Source organism: Camponotus vicinus, unplaced genomic scaffold (genome assembly GCF_025532165.1).
Source record: "Camponotus vicinus isolate PSW18456_S1 unplaced genomic scaffold, iyCamVici1.0 SCAF_14, whole genome shotgun sequence".
In the NCBI taxonomy this organism is placed as follows: domain Eukaryota; kingdom Metazoa; phylum Arthropoda; class Insecta; order Hymenoptera; family Formicidae; genus Camponotus; species Camponotus vicinus.
Window position 1 is genome coordinate 8,878,621 of NW_028141950.1, and position 22,964 is coordinate 8,901,584.

General features: G+C 35.3%; 1 protein-coding gene and 1 pseudogene across 1 annotated transcript in view; both read left to right on the top strand.

The window, feature by feature from the left end:
- The window catches only part of LOC145965742 (uncharacterized), a 314,284-nt pseudogene that overhangs the window by 126,218 nt on the left and 165,102 nt on the right, over positions 1 to 22,964 (top strand).
- Positions 22,863 to 22,964, top strand: part of LOC145965734 (proto-oncogene tyrosine-protein kinase ROS-like) — a 313,112-nt gene continuing 313,010 nt past the window's right edge. The window contains exon 1 of the mRNA XM_083089409.1: positions 22,863 to 22,956. The gene's annotated coding sequence lies outside the window, so the exon portion shown is untranslated. The remainder of the gene's footprint in view (positions 22,957 to 22,964) is intronic.

The window sequence follows — 22,964 nt, forward strand, 5'->3', positions numbered from 1 at the left end:
TGAGTTAGGTATAAACAGATAGGTCGCCCGAGCATTTTTCGGTCCGCGATACGAGTAGTCTCTGTGTCGTTGCGAGAGCGCGAAGACGTACGTTAGACGAGCGTATCTCTTTGTTCGTATTAATCCTGTAATCCAACGAATAAATAACAGTCATTTGCCTTAAAAAGTATTCTATTCCATTTTACATCCTTACACCAAAATATCCTACAATTTGGGGGCTCGTCCGGGATGATAACGGATAATAACGGGATAATAACGGTGCATAACGGGATAATAACGAGTCAATGGAATATTTGAACATTTAATCGGGCATTTTCGAGAAGTTTCCGCGAGCAGTGTTGTGAGTTGTGCGAAAGAGAGAGAGACAAAGGACGAGAGATTTTCGAATAGTGTGCGAGAGAGTTTTCGAACAAGAATATTCGAGCATTCGATCGTCTTCAAGAAGGTTCCGCAGTGTGTCCGCGGGATATCGCGTTGTATTGTGTAGAAGAGAGAGATATAGAGGACGAGAAAGTGTTCGAGTAGTGTAGAGATGAGAGATCTGAATAAACTCACGGTAGCTGCCTTAAAAGAGTTGCTGTCAGCGCGTGGTTTGTCCAGTTTCGGCACGAAAACCGAATTAATCTCGCGCATAATGGAAGCTGATCCATCGGGAGCGTGGTTGGACGATAGACGAGAAGATGATGAAGATGTCGGGGATTCTTTACAAGGAGCTGGCACGTCAAATGCGCAGCTAACGATTAATCCACGGCAACGAGAGATCGATTTATATAGAAGAGAGAGAGAGTTGTTAGAGCGTGAGTTAGCATTGGCACGTCTTGAAATAGAAGCAATGCGACGAGGAGTATATACCGAGCCAGTTGCAGAAGACGAAAGTCGACAACAATCGACGCATAGCATTGCTGCCGCGAACAACAATGTTTTGGTCGGTCAGCCGCGAGCAAATATTACGGCAATAGCGGATTTGCTCAGTAATTTCAGCGGTCAATCTAGTGATTATGAGATTTGGGAAAAGCAAGTCAAGCTACTCAAAGCGACATATAAATTGGAAGACGATACTGCGAAAATACTTGTGGGCATGCGGCTTAAAGGAAAAGCACTCGAGTGGCTACATTCCAAACCGGAATACATTGCGATGACATTTGATCGTCTTCTGGACGAGCTGAGAGCTATGTTTCATCGTCGACAGAGCAAGGTGGTAATTCGGAAAAAATTTGAAGAACGTATGTGGAAGAAAGACGAGACTTTTCACGAATATTTCCATGAGAAAATCATTATGGGCAACCGAGTACCGATCGACGACAGCGAGATACTTGAGTACGTGATTGAAGGCATTCCAGACGAGGCACTTCAAAACCAGGCGCGTATACAACGATTTACGACAACAGATGGATTGCTAGAAGCATTTGAGAAGGTAACTCTTCGAGACCGAGCAGGCACACCAGGATCATCGACATCGAACAAACGAAATGGTAATCAAAATAAAGGCGAGCGAAAAGAGACTGTTAACGGTGGAGGAAACAAAAAGCATTCGACTAAAGTTGTACGTTGTTTTAATTGCGGCGAGCGCGATCATGTAAGTGCAAGCTGTCCGACAAAAGAGCGAGGCGCTAAATGCTTTAAATGTGGCGAGCGTGGGCATATCGCGTCGAAATGCTCCGAGAAGACGAACGCGAATAAAGAAAGTTGCGCGGTGACGGGGGTTTCGCCTTGTAAATATTTTAAAAATGTTCTGCTTAACGGTTGCGAGATTGAGGCGGTGATAGATTCAGCAAGCGACGTTACCTTAATTCGCGCGGATGAACATGTTAAGCTTGGATCTCCTCGATTAAGTTTAGGCGAAATATATTTCGACGGCGTGGGTTCGAGCAATAATGTGACGTTAGGAGGGTTTCAAACAGAAATCATTGTAGACGGGCATTCATATCCGATTTGCGTACATGTAGTTTCAAATAATCTGCTCCGGTATAAGCTATTGATAGGAACGAGCTTTTTAAACATGACTAATGTTAACCTTAAAGGCGTCGAAGAAGTAACTATTAGTCCGTTATCGGAAGCGACGTATGCAGACGCGGGATGCGAAGATAGCGTACCCGAGGTATTAAAAATTGACGTAGCTAACAACGAGGTGCATCGAGCGGATCTCATAGACGTTTCGCACGTTAAAAATTCCGATCAACGTTTAGCGATAGAAAATCTCGTAAGTAATTACAGGCCGAATAAGACGCGTGAGCCGGACATAACGATGAAACTTGTACTTAAAGATGAAGAACCCGTATATCAATCCGCGAGACGTTTATCCGCATCTGAAAAAGAGATAGTTAATACGCAAATTGATCAATGGATTACGGATGGAATTGTTCAGCCATCTACCTCTGACTATGCTAGTCCAGTGGTACTCGTTCGAAAAAAAGATGACTCTTATAGATTATGCGTTGACTATCGGATGGTGAATAAGAAAATTGTTAAAGATAGATATCCGTTGCCGTTGATCGAGGACCAGTTAGATTTATTGCAGGACTCTCGTGTCTTTAGTACACTCGACCTCAAAAATGGATTTTTCCATGTGCGGATGGACAAGTCGAGTCAAAAATATACTGCGTTTATTGTACCGGACGGTCATTACGAATTCTTGCGAGTTCCTTTCGGTCTTTGCAATTCGCCGGCAGTATTTCAGCGATTCGTTAACACGATATTTAGAGATCTTATACGAGAAAAAATAGTTTTAGCTTATATGGATGATTTAATTGTTCCGTCTGACGACATTGAGAGCGGCATAAAGAATCTTAAAAAAGTTTTAGCGACAGCTAGTGAAGCGGGTCTTTTAATTAATTGGAAAAAATGTTGCTTCATGCAAACTACAGTCGAGTTTTTGGGCCACGTAATTAGCAACGGTTGCGTCCGTCCTTCAGATCGTAAAACAGAAGCGGTTCGGCGATTTCCGAATCTTACGAATGCCAAGCAGGTACAGAGTTTTCTTGGGTTAAGTGGGTACTTTCGTAAATTTATCCCTGGTTATTCTACTATTGCGCGACCCTTGACGAATCTGCTGCGAGCAAACACTAAATTTTATTTTGGAGAGGCTGAGAAAAATGCGTTCGTGCGGCTTAAAAATATAATGAGTGAAAAACCGGTGTTATATTTGTATCGAAGTGGAGCGGAGACGGAGTTGCACACGGATGCTTCTGCGCTGGGGTACGGTGCGATTTTACTGCAACGAAGTAGTGAAGATCAGAACTTTCACCCCGTTTATTACTCTAGCGTAAAACTACTCCTGCGGAGTCGAAATATGCTAGTTACGAACTGGAAGTTTTAGCGATAATAAAGGCGTTGAAGAAGTTTCGCGTTTACTTATTAGGTATCGCTTTTACGATTGTTACTGATTGTCGCGCGTTCGCTCTCACTATGAATAAGAAAGATCTTTGCGTGCGTGTTGCTCGATGGGCGTTACTTTTGGAGGAGTTTAATTATTGTATAGAGCATCGGCCAGGAAAAAGAATGATACACGTCGACGCACTCAGTCGGAATCCACTTCCGGTCTGCTTTGTGATCGATGAGTCGGAAGCTGGTCTGACGGCTCGTTTGCGAAAGGCTCAAGAGGAGGACGACAGCGTGGAAAGCTCCGAGATCTAATAATGCAGAACAAAACGAAAGATTACATAATACGAGGTGATCTAGTTTATAGAGAATCCGGCGGTGATGTCCAACTTGTAGTACCGAAGAGAATGCACACAGCTCATACGACGAGCTCACGAGCGCGGACATTTTTCAGCTGGAAAGACTGAAGCCCTTGTGCGTACTGATTACTGGATCCCGAATTTGCGACAACGAGTTGAAAAGGTTATACGAAATTGCGTTGCATGCATTCTGGCGGAGAGAAAACATGGAAAACAAGAAGGCTTGTTAAATCCGATGGAGAAAGGAATTGTTCCTTTAGATACGTTGCATATCGACCACTTAGGACCTCTACCCTCTACTAAGAAGTCATATCAATATATATTTGCTGTGATTGACGCTTTTTCAAAATTCACATGGCTGTATGCTACCAGATCTACAGGCACAGCTGAAGTTATTGTACGCCTTAAAAAACAAGCTGCAATTTTCTGCAATCTACGACGGATTATTTCCGACAGAGGTACAGCATTCACGTCGAATGAATTTAGAGAGTATTGTCGTGACGAAAATATAGAGCATTCTTTAATAACGACGGGAGTTCCCAGAGCTAACGGACAAGTTGCGCGCCTCAACGGACGCTCATACCATTATTGACAAAATTAGCTGCACCAAAATCTGATGAGTGGTATAAATATTTGGATGCTACTCAGCAATGTCTAAACGCAACTATACATCGAAGTATCGGCATGTCGCCGTTCAAACTTCTTTTGGGAATATGTCCACGGCTTAAAGATTTTCCGGATATCAAAGAGTGGCTCGAAAAGGAATGGGTTGAGTCATTCCAAGACAAGCGTGACGAACTGCGAGCCCAAGCGAGCGAGAATATAGCAAAAATCCAGCGTGAGAATAAACACACTTATAACAAGAAAAGGCGACAGGCTTCAAGTTATCGTGAAGGAGATTTGGTCGCCATCAAACGCACTCAACAAGGTCCGAGATTAAAAGTCGCTCACAAATATCTTGGCCCTTACGAGATCATTCGAGTTCTGCGTAATCAACGATTTGTTGTACAGAGAGTCGGCGATGGAGAAGGTCCCCAACGAACGTCAACATCAGCCGACAATATAAAGCTATGGGTCAACACTAATTCATCGGAAAGTGAAGACAGTGATGACGGAGACATTCGGGACGAATGTATGAGCAGGACGGCCGAGTGAAGGAGAGTGAGTCCGTAGGGCTGCCCAAGTGCTTGAGTATTTTCCTAGAAATAAACAGATAGACCACCCGAGCACTTGAGTTAGATATAAACGGATAGGTCGTCCGAGCATTTTTCGGTCCGCGATACGAGTAGTCTCTGTGTCGTTGCGAGAGCGCGAAGACGTACGTTAGACGAGCGTATCTCTTTGTTCGTATTAATCCTGTAATCCAACGAATAAATAACAGTCATTTGCCTTAAAAAGTATTCTATTCCATTTTACATCCTTACACCAAAATATCCTACAATAATAGGTATGCAATAATAGAATTTAATAAGTTTTATGCAACGTAAATTATCGTGATCAAAAGAGTCATTAATAAAATTATTGACCGTTTCTTCGATTGTAAAAGAAAGTATTTGCATTACTGGCGCATTTTGTATAGATTATCAAAGGAAATAATCAAAATGAAAAGATAGAATAAACTTCGAAATCAACAATTAAATTACTAAATAAATCGCGATTTAAAATTCGCGAGAAAACACGACGAATAAATAAATCGACAATAATCAGAATATTCGATTACGAGATACGCATAATTTTTATAATATGATAATCGAAACCATCAATAGATACGCGTGCGATATAATTATTATCACACAAATGATGACAGACGAAGATATTTTGGCAAACATTTGTGATCCGAATTGTTTATGAACATAAAATTCACTGTCCGATTTATTTGCGATTAATACGCGACTTTATACGAATTTCTCGATTGAGAACAAAATATATATCCTATTTCGCGCATGATTAGCTGAATAAGATGAAATGAGCTCTATAAGTTTAAAATATAATTAAAAATCGCGTTGTGGCCACGTTTAATAGAAAATAACGGAACGAATGATTTTCAAAATCATCTATATATATTCAAAGTCTCTCTAATAATCGATGTAATTGTAGAGTTTAATAAGATTTAAATAATGTAAAGAATCACGTTTAAATAAGATTTAAATAATGTAAAGAATCACGTTAAGTCATTAATAAAGTTATCGATCGTCTTTTAAATTATAGAAGAAAATATTTGCACTACCAGCATTTTACACAAACTATTAAAAACAATATTCAAAGACGTGGAAAGATAAACAAAGCTTCAATGTATAAGTCAACGATTAAATTGTAAGATAAATCGCGATTTAAAATTCCCGAGAAAACGCGAAGAATAAATAAATCGATAATATTCGGAATATCCGATTGTGATATGTATACCTTTTATAATATAATAATCGAAGCGCTTCAATAGACATTATAATCGCGCGCGATATAATTATCACAAAATGCGAAGATATTTTGACAGACAATTTGATGTCTGTAATATTTATGAATACAGTACTCACTGTCCGAGTCAATTGCGAATCTTTATAAGATAAATCGCGACTCGAATTCTCGAGAAAACGCGACGAATAAATAAGTCGATAATATGCGGAATATTTGATCGCAATACGTATAATTTTGATAATATAATAAACGAAGCTCTCTTCAATAGACACGTGCGCGATATAATTATTATCACGTAAATATAGAAAATCGAAAATATTTCGACAAACATTTGAGGTCTGTAATGTTTGGGAATATGCAATTCACCGACCGATTTACTTGCGAATTTTTATAAGATAAATTGCGATTTAAAATTCACGATAAAACGCGACGAATAAATAAATCGATAATATTCAAAATATTCAATTGCAGATACGCGAGTGACATACCGGTAATCCGATAAAAAGAGGAGCGATCTTAAAAATGGAGAACGATTAACATCTTGTTTCTACATCAGATTTCGCAAGATCAATCTGCGAAGAAAGGTTAAGTGATCCATTAAACGTCGAGAACTTCACTGTGGGAGGGAACGAATCCTAGATTATTCCCGATAGCAATGATTTCAGTAATAAATCAACGACAATTATCCCTCGTCATTATCTTCAATTCACGAAATTGATATGCACATCAGAAAACATGGTCTTCCATTATTAAGAAATATATTTCTTTATTGAAAATTAAATGGATATAATAACCTCTTTTATTGAAATGTGATTACGAACGATTATATTTATAAATAATAAAATACATGCATTATTGGAGTTTGTGTTAAATGTGCGAACACATATAATTTGGGGTACCGTTCGCGCGCGCGAGACGAATCGAATACGATCTCAGCAAGATATAAAAAATTTCAATTCGAACAGTGTGCAAAATAAAATAAATCGTTTAAATTAATAATTTCTTTTCTTTTAATCAATATCTTACTGATATAAGAGTACCCATTCGATTCGTCTCGAAATTTTTAAGTATTCGCACATTTTATGTAACATTCATGTATAATTTCGCGTATATATAATATATAATATTAATAAATATTATAAAAATATTTTGTGCATGTATTTTATTATACTTATATATAAAATGGTACATACCTAAAAATTAATATTTCCAAATTAATATTTCCATACCGTGCAGGTATTGGACATCCATCGCCAAAATGGCGATGGATGTCCAATACCTGCACGGTTTCTTAAAAGAAACTAAAAATTAATGTTAATATCCCCAGCACCTAGAAATAATTTTTCAAAAAAGACAAATTATATTAATTAAAAATATATTCGTTCGTAATCATTTTTATCAAAAAGTTAATAAAAACTAATTATAATATGAAATTACTTGAAAAATAGAAATTTATACACAACGCCATATCCATATTTAATCTATTATTAAATATTTCTGGCATTAGGCAATAATAATACCAATCCTAATAATGACATAACATTTTTAACGAAGAAAAGAATAGATGCATTTCTCTCACATCTAAATATATATTATTTAAATTAATTCGACTTTAAAGAAGCGTATGGCGTTCGTCGTCGAATGACTACCGAAGTCATTGCTGTCGGGAAATTGCCAGGAAATCCTGGGATTAATTCCATTCCTACAATAAAAATCCCCAATTTTCAACAGGGCATCGAACTAGACGTCACGAATGGATCTCACAAGAACCGGTGAGAAATAATTCTCCATGATGAAAATCGTTTCGACTCCTCGGCGGTACGAGCCACGCAACTTTCATTCACGTTTATTTAACGGAAGGAACAACGATAACTCTTTTATTAAAACGACAATCTCGTCTAAGAACGCGAAAAGAACGCGGGAAAAACACGGTGATTTCGCAATCGTAATTTATTAATTTATTTATGAATATTTTCCGATACGAAATTCGTAAATACAAATATAACTGAAAAAAACAAATTATTAAATTCATAATAATTAACTCGCGATTCTATAATATCGAAGGTGATCGTTAAATTTTGTAAAACTAATATTTAATCGTTGACTTATCACATCGAATCTTCACACTCTTATTCGATAATTCTTTATATTTAATTAGCAATATTTAGGAATATTATCTGACGAGAAGGACGGCGATAAAATTCTTTTGTTAAAACGGTAATTTTGTATGAGAACTTGTATTAAAAATTTTATATTTGATCGCGCGATGATATACTTAATATGTATAAATTTAATAATTAGAGATTTGGCTCAAGTAATCAAAAAATTAAAAAGAAAATAGCATAAGAGCCAACGCGCGGTAGTTAAAGTGCAGAGAAGCAACAACACTTCTTTCTTTTTTCAATATTAGTTTATTAAAAAACACATTATAATAACAAAAAGCGAACGTTTCGGATCATCTTTTGATCCTTCTTCAGCGCGATGTTAACAATATATATTACAGATAGTGACGCGTTACGTTAAACGAATTTGTTTTCGACGCGTAGGTGACGCTAAATTGCATCCCGCGGAGGTCTAGTGAGCGCTCTGCTTCCAACAATCAATTAAATATACTATAGTTATGCTATGCGACGTCACAGCAGATCTAACAAATCGAGTAAAAATAATAAAATAAATACCGAAAGATATTACACGTGAATAAGCTTTTTTGCTTAAATTAATAGTTAGAAGCATCTGGCTCACCAGATTCCGCGCTTCTTACAATTAATAATATAGTATGCCACTGTGCGCCTTATGTCGATTCGAGATTCGATGACGAACTGTATAAATATGTCCTCGGTTGTCAGGACTAAAGACAGGTAAACATGGACTCAACCAAGGACATGCGCAGTTGACTCAACGATAACAAACATACCGACGCGTGAACGAACGCCTCATATTTTCGATAAATTATCGATTATCGTCGCAAATGTATGATGCAAGCCCTCTGTATCACTCTGCAAGTTCAAGCTATTATTTTGGCGCTTGATAAACAGCATTTCAGAGACAAGCCTTTTGCCCAACGAGGACTCCCTGTCCAAAATCTTAGATTCTTCCCAATTAAAATCATGACCGAATTCCAGTCTGTGATTAGTTATAACCGAAGGTTGTGACGTATTTCGTCGAATGTGATTTCGGTGTTCAGAAATTCGTTTTTTTAACTGTCTGCTAGTTTGGCCGACATATGACGCATCGCAATCATTGCACGAGACTTTATACACTACATTGTTACACGAATCTTTTGGCATTATGTCTTTATGAACCTTGACAAAATTACGAAGTTTATTTAAGCCAAAATATGATAAGCCTTCCGCTCTCGATTTGGTTGATGGGTGATTCATTAATCTTTCCTCCGCCGACATTCCGTGGAGGTCCAAGGCCTGTTACAACTAGAGGATAATTTTTGCTTACCAATTGGAAGTAATGAAAAGGCAATAGTTGAAATGGTCAAAAATATTGAACATAACATTAGAAGGCTTCCGATTGGTGATCAAATTACTATCAGGAACCCAATAATTAATAAGATAGCTGGCCACTCTTTTGGTGTGTCGGAGGAGGATGAGACACTTATTTGCGCGGCAAACTTTACAAAAAAATTCCTACGGGAAAATCCCAACGGATTTTTACAAGAGCGGATAAGGGAAATATCACGGTTGCCCTTGACAGGGAAATTGATTTAAAAAAGATGACAGATATGTTTAGTGACGAAAGCACCTATTTGATTTTAAGTAAAAATCCGATTAGGAAAATGATTAATGGTCTCCATGAGTTGCTAGTGAGATGGAAAAATCATAACTACATTTTCGATATGACTTACAAGCGTTTGAACTGCACTGATGGTGTGTTACCGAGAGCCTATGGATTACCAAAAGTTCATAAACCGAACTGCCCATTTAGGGTGATTGTCTCCTCAATCAACACTCCCCTATAATTAAAATACCAATTAGCTGCATTTTTACATAACATCATCTATGACGCTATCCCCAGGGCACATAGTCATGTTGCCAATAGCTTTGAATTAGTCAAAAAACTATCAGATGTACAGTTAAATGACCACTTTAAATTACTATCATTGGATGTTGTTTCTCTTTTTACTAACATCCCATTAGATTTAGCGTTGGATAGCGTCTCAGAAAGATGGTGTTTAATAAAAGAAAAGTGTAGCATTCCCCGCGACGAATTCTTGACTGCAGTTTGGTTTATATTAAATTCTACTTTCTTCACTTTTAATGGAAAAATATACCAACAAACATTCGGAACTCCCATGGGCTCTCCCCTATCCCCCATCATTGCCGATATCACTCTGCAAGATTTGGAAAATAAAGCAATTGGACGAGTTCCCTTCAATCTACCATTCTATTATAGGTATGTGGATGATATAGCTTTGGCGGCTCCCTCTTCTATGTTCAATGAGGTCTTGGGTATCTACAACTCTTTTCACCCAAGGCTTCAGTTCACATTGGAGGAGGGAGTTGATAATAAACTTAATTTTCTTGATGTTACGATAATCGTAAACAATAATTTAATTGAATTCGATTGGTATCACAAACCTACTTTTTCCGGGAGATATCTAAATTATAAGTTGAATCATCCACTATGCCATAAGAGGGGAACAATCGTAGGATTGGTGGATCGTGCCTTTTTATTATCGCATCCGAGATTCCATCAAAAAAAGAGCTGATAGTCGGCGTCCTCTTGGACAATTTTACATTTTCCATGTAATACGAGAACGTCTGAAGTTGCTATTGGCCTTGAATCGGACAGGCTTGGAGCCCGACGAGGACCACCCTGAGAAAAGACCCTCTTCATATTTTACAATTCCATACATTCCAACGTTTTCGGAACAATTTAAGCGAGTTCTTCGTAATCATGACACGGGAGTTTCTTATTTTTTGGCTTAAATAAACTTCGTAATTTTATCAAGTCCATAAAGACATAATGCGAAAAGATTCGTGTAACAATGTAGTGTATAAAGTCTCGTGCAATGATTGCGATGCGTCATACGTCGGCCAAACTAGCAAACAGTTAAAAAAACGAATTTCTGAACACCGAAATCACATTCGACGAAATACGTCACAACCTTCGGTTATAACTAATCACAGACTGGAATTCGGTCATGCTTTTAATTGGGAAGAATCAGAGATTTTGGACAGGGAGTCCTCGTTGGGCAAAAGGCTTGTCTCTGAAATGCTGTTTATCAAGCGCCAAAAAAATAGCTTGAACTTGCAGAGTGATACAGAGGGCTTGCATCATACATTTGCGACGATAATCGATAATTTATCGAAAATATGAGGCGTTCGTTCACGCGTCGGTATGTTTGTTATCGTTGAGTCAACTGCGCATGTCCTTGGTTGAGTCCATGTTTACCTGTCTTTAGTCCTGACAACCGAGGACATATTTATACAGTTCGTCATCGAATCTCGAATCGACATGAGGCGCACAGCGGCATACTATATTATTAATTGTAAAAAGCGCGGAATCTGGTGAGCCATGCTTCTAACTATTAATTTAAGCAAAAAAGCTTATTCACGTGTAATATCTTTCGGTATTTATTTTATTATTTTTACTCGATTTGTTAGATCTGCTGTGACGTCGCATAGCATAACTATAGTATATTTAATTGATTGTTGGAAGCAGAGCGCTTACTAGACCTCCGCGGGATGCAATTTAGCCTACGCGTCGAAAACAAATTCGTTTAATGTAACGCGTCACTATCTGTAATATATATTGTTAACATCGCGTTGAAGAAGGATCAAAAGATGATTCGAAACGTTCGCTTTTTGTTATTATAATGTGTTTTTTAATAAACTAATATTGAAAAAAGAAAGAAGTGTTGTTGCTTCTCTGCGCTCCAACTACCGCGCGTTGGCTCTTATGCCATTTTCTTTTTAATTTTTTATATATTTTTCATTGAATTATTTAATATAAAGTAAAGTATAATATTACTTGACATTTTAAACTATACATTTTCTAATGAAGTGCGCATGTAAATTTGTGTGAAATATTTCGCAGGTGTTTCAAGGAAATTTGAAGAACTTAGAAAAATCGGGCACAGAGATATCCGTTGCAATAAAAACGCTTCGAAAAGATGCTTCTTCCCATGAGAAAAAAAAATTGTTAGAGGAAGCCAAGCTTATGAATCATTTTCGACACAAACATATATTAAGATTGTTGGCCGTTTGTTTAGATGGGGATTCTCCGTTACTAGTGTTAGAATTGATGGAAACTAGTGATCTGTTAAAATATTTGAGAGAATGTCGAAATTTGCAAGCGTCAGATTCGCTTGCTCTGCGTTTGCAAGATTTGCTCGCCATGTGCGAAGATGTTGCGCGAGGTTGTTGCTACTTGGAAGAGTTGCGTTTCGTACATAGAGATCTAGCGTGTCGCAATTGTTTAGTATCTTCGAGAAATCGGGAGAATCGTGTCATCAAAATTGGAGATTTTGGACTATCTAGAGATATCTACAAAAATGATTATTATCGTGTGGTAAATACAATTATGAAAAAAATTTAATGACTAGAAAATGAATTCTTTCGAAAATACTTTCCATTTTTTTATCATAATAGTATCCTGCATTGTTTCTTTAAGTAATATGTTAGGTGTATAACTAAGTTCCCGCCGTCTTTTTACTTGAAAAATACATTTATTTTAATAAGAAAATGAACAAATATATTAATCAAAATGTAATCCTTTGTTTTCTATGTCTTTTCCCATCTTTTTTGCAAAAGTTGGATTCCGCGACGATAGAACGACTTGTTTTTTTAAGCAATCCATTGATCGTGTTACGTCTAGACCCTTAAAAAGTCGGGCCGTCTGGAAGGACGCAACCTACTTACTCGGTGACACACTTTTCGGGCGTGTGTATAGATCGGGTCGAGCGCACTGTCAGGGGCCTGGCACAGGTCAGTGACCAGAATGGTCCCTTTAACTCTGTGAGTGTCCTAGGCCGTTACGCTCGTCGGTCCCTTTTCGGTAAGAGAATCGAATCTCTTTTACTCGGGACGGGACCCTGTCGATTTCGGACTTCAAGGAATGAGAACGGGTAGCAAAATTAAATGAAGGTTTTATTATAAATTATCATTTATTCAATAATTAGTCGTTTGAGCGATATGAAATATGTTTACATAAAAATCCTTACTAAAAATACAAAATATAGTTGAAAATTTTTATATGTGTGTTGTTTTGTATGTGTGAGGGAATTTCCGCGGGTGTTACATTGGTTCGGAGGACGTCAGCCAGGAATAAAAGTGATAAATCTAATCTTAAGTATTAACCCTGGCTGGAGATTATTACAATTTTGTTTCTTTTAATTTAAAATTTGCTATCTAAACAGGTACATTATATGTGGGGAAGAAAAAGGGGAGGGGGGAGCACAAAAGGTCAAGGATTTTCAAATTGGATAGTGGACGGAGGGAATTTCTTCCACAGGGCTTGTATAGGAACTCCTAATGGAAGGTGGGAGCCAGGGAGATGCCAAGCAATTATAGCATCGGGAGGGGCAGTGGTAAGGTAGTGAAGGACCGTGGTCAACAGGACCGGGGCCCACACGGAAAGTTCCTTTGGGAATGGGGAAGTCGATGAGGGGAAACTGTGATAGGAAATAACTTAGAGAGTGAGGAGGGAGAGGTTCAGGAGTTTCAGGGGTGTCAGGATGTTCCGACGGGGAATCGGGAGGGAAGTCGAAATCGGGGGAATCTTGTTCAAGGTCGGGAAGATCTCTCGCTAAATCTCCCAGAGCCTCGCTGAATTCAGAAAACTCCGAGGAGGTGGAAGGGGAAGGAGAGTCTGAGTCGAGGGTGATGACAGGTATGGGAGGGGTACGCTCCCGGACAGGAGGTGAGGGGGAACGAGGAGGTTCGGGAGAAGGCAAAGGAGAGGGTTCGAATACAAGGGTTGATGAAATAGCTGGGGAAGGAGAAAATTCTGGTGGGGTCGGGGTAGGAGATCTGGGGGGTGAACCAGACGACGGCGCGGGGCCTGGAATAGGTGTACCGGGGGAGGTCGAGGAATGCCCTGGGGATGAGATTGGAGAATAATTCGGAATACGTGGTGAGGAAGAGGGGTTAGGTGTGTGTGTGTTAGTGTCGAGTTTATTACTGCTAACGGGCGCGTCAATATTATCTAAGGTATCGCCATTAATAGGTTTAGGTAAAGATTGAGCTTGTATCCGTCTGTTCAGCCGATTCCGCCACCGCAACGCTGCCCGCCGTTTACCGGTGGGAGGCACTAATAATAATTTTGACGCTGAATATCTTACTGATTTGATGTTAGATTAGCTACTATAAAATACACTGTTATCATTGGGAAAAGATGGATAAGCCTTAGGCAAAATGATAATTCGTTCCGAAAGATTTTACTCTTAAGTTTAAATTGGTCATACAAATAAAGAGATAGTTAAGTAATAAATAGAAGGGAAATGAAATGAATTAACGTGACTCGAAAATGGTTTCAAATAAAGGTTTGAAATTTAGGAGGAATTCGGATTAGGATTTGTTCGCGAATCGCCTTGCGGAGATTCCCGGCGAACGGGGAATTGTTCGCGAATCGCCTTGCGGAGATTCCCGGCGAACGAGGAATTGTTCGCGAATCGCCTTGCGGAGATTCCCGGCGAACGAGGGATTGTTCGCGAATCGCCTTGCGGAGATTCCCGGCGAACGAGGAATTGTTCGCGAATCGCCTTGCGGAGATTCCCGGCGAACGAGGGATTGTTCGCGAATCGCCTTGCGGAGATTCCCGGCGAACGAGGAATTGTTCGCGAATCGCCTTGCGGAGATTCCCGGCGAACGGGGAATTGTTCGCGAATCGCCTTGCGGAGATTCCCGGCGAACGAGGGATTATGATGGGTGGATTAGAAAGGGGAGTGGGACAAAGAAAAGTAAAAATGATTATTGACTAAAAAAAAAACTTATTTCTCAAAGCTGGATGTAGAATATTTCTTTCGTTTACCTATCGGTCTAGGATCATTCCCAACGACAACCAGTTACAAAGTTAACACGAAAGGGGGAAGACAATAAAATTAAATTAGACTTACTAATTATAGCGAGCGTTGAAATATGTAAACAAAATTCAGCTCGGCCGGACTTGGAGGCGCAAGTGTCCAATTGCTGGCAGCTGAGGAGGAAGGGCTCGGTTGATCCGCAGTGTACCTCACTCACTTCACTTAATTTATTGTGAGATTTAGCCGCACGTGAACAGTTTGTTTAGAGATCGCACTTTTAGAATATATATATATTCTTTGTTTTTATTGTATGTGAACTGGAGAAAAGTATAACCGGCGAGAGAATCTTTCTAGTAAGACTGTGAGTAAAGACTCTGAACTTGCACTGAAGAGCTGGCGTGATATTTTTTAAAGAATGAACTGTGTACTATGAACTGTAAACTGAAGTGTGTCCGCGTCTTCGGCTCGCGAGTTTTAAGGATTTTACTCCTCCTCCCTTCTGGATGGTGGGGAATCTTTTTAGGCGAATGAAATGATTTCTATTACTCCCTTCCTAAGGTCAAGGAGCTTGATTTTTTAAAAGGAGAGGGGTCTCTTAAGATTTTAATTGGTTAAGCCCTTTGGCTCGAGACTTAGCTCCATCCAGTAGAGAGTGGGAGTGAGCTGATTATCTTATCGCTTGATGATTTGGCGATTCGGAGAACGCTTGAGGGTGGCCTGTCGAACGAGCGCACGTGCACTATCAATTTCGAAAGGTTTTGTCTTACGTTTATTATTTGTCACTCTTCCGAGGACCAGATCTTTATTTTGAAAATTCTTTAGATAGAGAGGCTTGGAACATAAAGCCGTACCAATAGATACGGGACAGTTAGAATTTCTCATAACAACTTTTCATCATATAACTCGTAAATTTATTTAGAGTTTCGTTAACGCTATCTCGACTGGCCATTCTCAGTATTAGATTTGTTAAAGTTTAATGACGATACCCGCGGGTGAGGTTGCGTTCTTCTAAGTGCTATCTTTATTTCTAAGAAGAATCGCTTTGCATTCCGAATGCAAGTCGATCCTTGATTTTCTTCTTCCACGAAATCGTTTCGAGGAAAGAAAAGAATCGTGGAGTCCACCGGACGTAACAATCGTTTGATGATGCATTTTTGGACTTCTTCGTAATTAGAGAAGTGTGTATCGGCGAGCACGTATTGCATTGATAGGAAAAGGTGATAATCCGATGGGGCCAAGTCTGGGGAATAGGCGGTTGCGGGAGAACTTCGCATTCGAGCTCCAATAGTGTTTCTTTTATGAATCTTGCAACATGAAGTCGCGCGTCGTCATGCATAAGAATCACTTTACGTCAATTACTGGCCTTTTTCGCATCAATTCATCATTCAATCAGTATAATTGTTGTTGGTAGCGGTCAGCCGTGACTGTTTCAGAAATCAATCGATGAGCTTCAGCTGCAATTTTATTTAAATCAAAGCAGTGAGGAAGTATATGTCGAAGAAACAACTCATCACGTTTCATTTTAAATCGATTCAAAAAATATCTCTTTCACATAAAATGAATCTTTGCGCACTCAATTTTATTGACAAATGACTAACTTCACTACATTTGCAGCTGGAGCCATTTAATTATGAACGGCGGGAACTTAGTTATACACCTAATAGAATATAAATAATTTTTATTTATATATAGCAAGAGATAAATGAACGTTTTTTATTTTGCACATATTCTAAAAATGAACAACTTGAACCAGAAAATTAAATTTTTGTTAAAATCATGTCCAGAAAGGAGAAGGTTTGTTTCTTATTCGCTGAATGGCGCCCGAATCTTTGATGATCAGAATATTTACTTCTCAAAGCGATGTTTGGTCATTTGGGATATTAATGTGGGAAATTACATCGTTGGGTAAGCAACCTTATATTGCCAAGACTGATGAAGAAGTGATAAATTATGTACTTGCTGGAGGCAGGTTGCCGATAACTCTTAACTGTCCGTCACCATTGTACCAGTTGATGCTACGTTGCTGGAGTGCAGCGGATGCTAGACCAAATTTCAAATTTTATCTGAAAAATATTATAGCATTAAGAAAGAACATAGAAGATGCCTTACTGAGTCCAGTCGATACTATTTAGCTGATATAATTAAATTAATGTTTATCTTATTTTCCAAACGATTCAATAAATCTTAATGTAGAAAAAATATTTCTAGAATATTTCTAAATTGATTCTGTTATTTTTAGGTTTAATCTTAATATTATATATATTAATGAAAATAAATGAAATTTTGTAATCTTACCCTCCATAAAATTTTGATTATTATTAAATAATATCACATCCGTTTTCATGATTGTACAAAATCAAATAATATAAAGATATATCTAATTTGTGTTTTTGAGTAATCGAAGCGAAATTTAATGATTGCGATTATAATATATATGTATAAACAATATTTTTTTCAACATGAGAATATAATTAATTTTCGACATTATATATAACCGATAATTACAAACTGATTGTAAAATTTATGAGTGAAACGCGAATAATATCCTCTATAATTACTTGTGAATATATAAATATAATAATATATTTATTTTTGAATTTATAACAGTTATCATGTATGAATTTTTTACATCATTCGAGATAAGTATATACATATATTTTATCTTTTTATTTAATGACTTACTATATATTCAAATTATATTGATGATTATAAAAGTATGCAGTTGTAAAAATAAACTACATTTATTGTTCTATCTCCAATAACGATTTAATAAAGCTAATAATGTATAAATATATATTCACACACAAGTACGGTCTATCATTTCGAAAAAATTCTTGCACGTACATATATCTTTGTTGGTGAGTAAAAAGTTTTTATAAATTTGTAAAATGTTTGAAAATACATTTATTATTATGCATGAATTTAAAAAGAGACCGTTATATTAATGTTTATATTATTAAAAATATTCTTATGCAGAATGTCTCTTTAACAATATAGAAACATTTTTGAAAATAATAATGTATATCATTTAATATATGAATAGACTAAATATGTCACAAAAGGAGACCGAAGCATCATAGAATTATTTTCAATTATATTTCACGTAATTAAAGTGTTTATCACATTTTTTTGGAAATAATGTAATTGATTTATAGCGGGAGAAAGGGGGAATTTGATTGGATGCACTAACGCACACTGGTGCATAATAAAGACTGTCGTATATAAAATTACAATAGTAAAATTAAAATAATAAAGTAATTAATATTATAAATTTTTTTATTATATTATATTATATATTAATTATATTCTATTCTATAATTCAATATTAACTAAAGTTATATTATATAAGTTATTATATTATAAGATTATTCAATGCCAATAATGATAATAATAGCTTGTACAATTAATTATATTATTTATTTTAATTATATATGTGCTACTGTAAATTTTTACTTATTTATACTAGTACAAAACCGGTGCGGCGTTACGTATCGCTTGATTCAAACTGCATTATGTGAATGTACAGAAAACGTATAAATCATTTTTTTTTATACCCATTATTACTTTTCTTATAATCAGAATACTTTTTTATATAGTAAACATGCCTCTTATGCCAAAGAGAAGATACTCAGAAATAAATTAATATATAAATATAATATATATAATAAATTAATATAAAAAGTTTATAATAAAATTCATTAAACAATTATATATACATATAATTATTTTTATTTATACATAGAATTATTTTTGTTTTATACATATATAACTTTTTTGTTAAACAATTTTTAAAGATTTTAATTCTTTTTAAAATAACGCGAGTATCTCCGCGGAGAAATATAAATTACAACGGAAGCAACTAATAAAACGTCATGGCAACACATGATCAGATTGATCATTCGAAGTCAGTTACAATTGTGATCGCTAGCCAAAACGCACTACCGCGTTACTTATTGTTTGATTCAAACTGCATCATATGAATATCACAAAAAATTGTGTACAAATAGTGGATTTTGAAAAGCACACGTAGTAACACAATCGTACGAACGAATTGTCATAATTACATATTTAATAAAACCAAAGATATAATAAATATTTAAGTGAATTCGATTACACGCTGCGTGTGCTTGAATATGGCTGAAAATGTTACAAGAACTATAATTCTATAACTTCTTTGATAGTTTGTAATTTGATTGTGGTTATCTTTTTATCAACGTTTTTCTACTATAATATTAATGAAAAAGGAAAGCTGATAATAATTATATTTCTCTGTTCGCTATACAATCAAATGATCATTTTGTATCATTTTGCATTGTCATTTGTTCTCCTAAAAAAAAATAGAAATTATTTATTTACTAAGAATTCCCTAATTTAATCTTAAGATATATATTGTGATCGCGACCGTAAAGAGAAATCTAAAAGCATAATATTAGAAGATAATAACTTGCGATTTTTTAAAGCTGAGTTTTAAGGAATTTATCAAAAATATATGTATATATATGAATTAATATCAATTCGATTAACACATCAGAATTAGTAGAGTGAGAAAAAAACTAATTGAGGATTCAACGGAAACCGATTGAGTGCAAACGTTTACGAAAAATGCAAATTATGTTTGGAACAATTTTATGTGTTTTATTGAAAGGTTTAGTATTGACAAAGGCAACTATCACGTCGAAGGATTATACCACTTCAAATAACCTCCAGAAAGAAAGTGTTTCCATATGTCCGAAGTTAAATTTCACGCAGGTAAGAGATATTTTTCGCTTGATTAAGAAACAGTTGAATGTTATTGCAGTTAGTAGTGTAACTAAAAATGAATGATAATAAATTATATATTCTACGTATAATAAGATAAGATAAAATAAAACAATTCAATATGAAAGAAAAAAGTATGTACGATGTAAAAAAAGGATGGATAAAGTTTCGAAATTTTGATTATAAATGGATATTATATAGTATATTAAGTTTAATTAAAACGGTATTTTAATATTTGACTGTATTATTTTGTCTCTCTCTCCATATATATATATATATATATATATATATATATATATATATATATAATTATTATTTCTAAAAATAACAATTTTTACAATTAACGAAGTTTTCTGTCTACTATCTGCTACATTAATATATACATACGATGGCACTTCAACAGATTTTTGTTATTTTTCTTCAATTTTTAAAATTTCTTTATTTTCCTAGATATATATAATAATATTTATTGATATATAGTAAGCTTTATACTAATGTAGATTTTATTTTATGAAATTAATTTAGAAAGTTAGCATCATTTCTTTGTGTTAACGATAATTATATAACGGAACAGAGCTGTTAAATATCGAGATAGAAAATCTGTTTAATAAAAAAATCATTCATCAAACATTCTTGAAATTGTAGGGGAAGTTCCCCTAGCGCCGGACGTCACCTAGTACCGGATATATGTCATATCTATGCGAATAAAAACGCGATTGGGTGATTATTTCGATGATAGGGCGGAAAGAGTATAGTGATCCACGTGCAGGATGCGACACACTCCAGATTTGCATACGCAAGCTAAGAGGACTGTTAATCGATGCATTTGAAGATAAAACGTTGCATTGTATAATTTAGAAACAGATCACACTTATGAAGATTTGTTGTCTACAATACGTTCTTATATTATGAAGTATTTTGATAAATAGTTTTCAAATATCTATGTGCTTTTTGCATAAAGTAAACTAGTTTTTACGAATTCGTTATTTTTTAATACATTTTTTGTCCCCTGGCTCGGACAGAATATTTTGTTCTAACCTTGCCAGACACTAAAAATGTCAGTATTGCATGTCTGTGAAGAAATAAGTTTAAAAAGACGAATCGATCAAAGAAGATAAAGAAAACTAGAACACTAACATCTAAACATACAAATGATACTACCTGTGTAGTTTGCCTAGAGAGCAATGAAAAAAATTGAATTCAATGCTCCAACTGCTAGGAATGGGCTCGCGAGGCATATGCTGATATTCCTGAGTGTTCTGATAATTATATTTGTGATCATTATAAATTATTTTGAAGTTATACGGTGTTTAGGGGATCTATTTTAACCATGTCCGGTACTAGGCGCCACTTCAAGATCGTACAAAATTTTATACCAAAGTTTGACACTGATTTAAATGTTATATTATAGAGAAGTTGATTATTCCGTTCATTTATTCTCATTTCTAATATTGTTAACTAATAATTAATGCAAAATATAAAAGAAATAAAATACATTTTTTAAGTTTATCTACGAAAAATCTTAAGTGTCCGCTACTAGGGGAACTCACCCTATCTATTAACGCTAATATTTCGATCGATAATATATTCAATAACAGTCACTAAAATTTATATTAATTTTCATTGTACATATATCCATTTATATACAATTATATCCACATATTTTTATGGAGGCATTATCGTTTTATACTATCGGTTTATACTATCATTTCCAGAATTTGTTTGTGTTAAAAATATAATGACATGCGAGAAAAAACTTGACAAGGTAATAAATAAAAGAATTTATATAATTCTATAATTAATATTTAATAACTGTAAAGAAACAATATTTTTAACCTTTTTATTTTTGAAGTACAAACATTAATAAAACTTTAGTAATATCGGCAAATTTTTGAAAAGAAATATGAGTTACGGTAAAATTGAGAAGAGTTAACTAACCTATCGTGAGAAAGAATCAAATCGTTAGACAAAATTGTTTTAATAATTGCAAAGAGCTACACTTTCGCTTGTACTATTTGCTAAAAGCTGTTATGAATCCTTATTGACTCTCGTTAACCTATTGATTGATTTTATTTTTGACATGAGTTATGTTTGATATACAAGATCTTTAAAAAAATAAATAAAAAATAGATTTTACGATACGAATAAAACTACATCACATTCAATTTATATTATTTAAGAATAATATATATCAAACCGGTATTATTAAGCAAACAAAAAACGAATGGCAATTTTTCGTTTAATTTTATAATTTATATAATTTATCATTAAAAGCACCAGAAACAACCGCTTCAACAATACTTACTTAATTCTTTTCGTATGTTATACTTTATGAAGGATATTTCAATGTCGGAGAAAAGTGATCATCATATACTAAATTTCAAATCTGACCGGAGTCATTCTGATAGTATGACTGTGAGGAGCGAGAAGTCGATGGAGTTCCACTTGCAAACATTTCTATCATCCCAGAATCTATCGGTAAGTTGCAAAAAAATGCATAAAACATTAATAACAAAATCTATGACGAAAAAGTAAATATAATTTAAATTCAAGAGAGAATGGAAATCAAATCTAAAAATATCTTCCAGTAGTGAGACGAATATAAATTCTATTCCGTCCAAAAAAGAAATGGAAAAGCATAATATAAATATAACAGTGTACATAAAAATTGTCATGATTTAAGGTAAAGTCAATTTTATTAATTTGCTACTTTGTTTCAAAGCAATCGCAAATATTATACTTCTGATTTCTTAAGCTATAGGAATTTATTGAAAAGTCTTTTCTTGTCATTTTATTAAAAGTTATTTATTCGTTTTTGCCATGAATTAACGATTACTTTTCTTAATCTTGAATGACGCAAAAAATTCTTATATTAATTTTTAAAGGTCAAAACTGTGCTAATTTCCATATTTTGTAGTTTACATTTATTTTTTCACTTTCCTTTATTTTCACATTAAATTGTTCTTTCTGATTTACTGATATAATCCACTTAATCTTATATATAATTATGTTAATATGTATGATCTTCAAATCTCTAGAAAGCAGATTGAGCAAGCCAACATCTCTCAGAGCATTTGTACAATTCGACAGTCAATTCACAGAAAAAGTAAATGACATTTTTGTGACATTGAGGTAAGGAA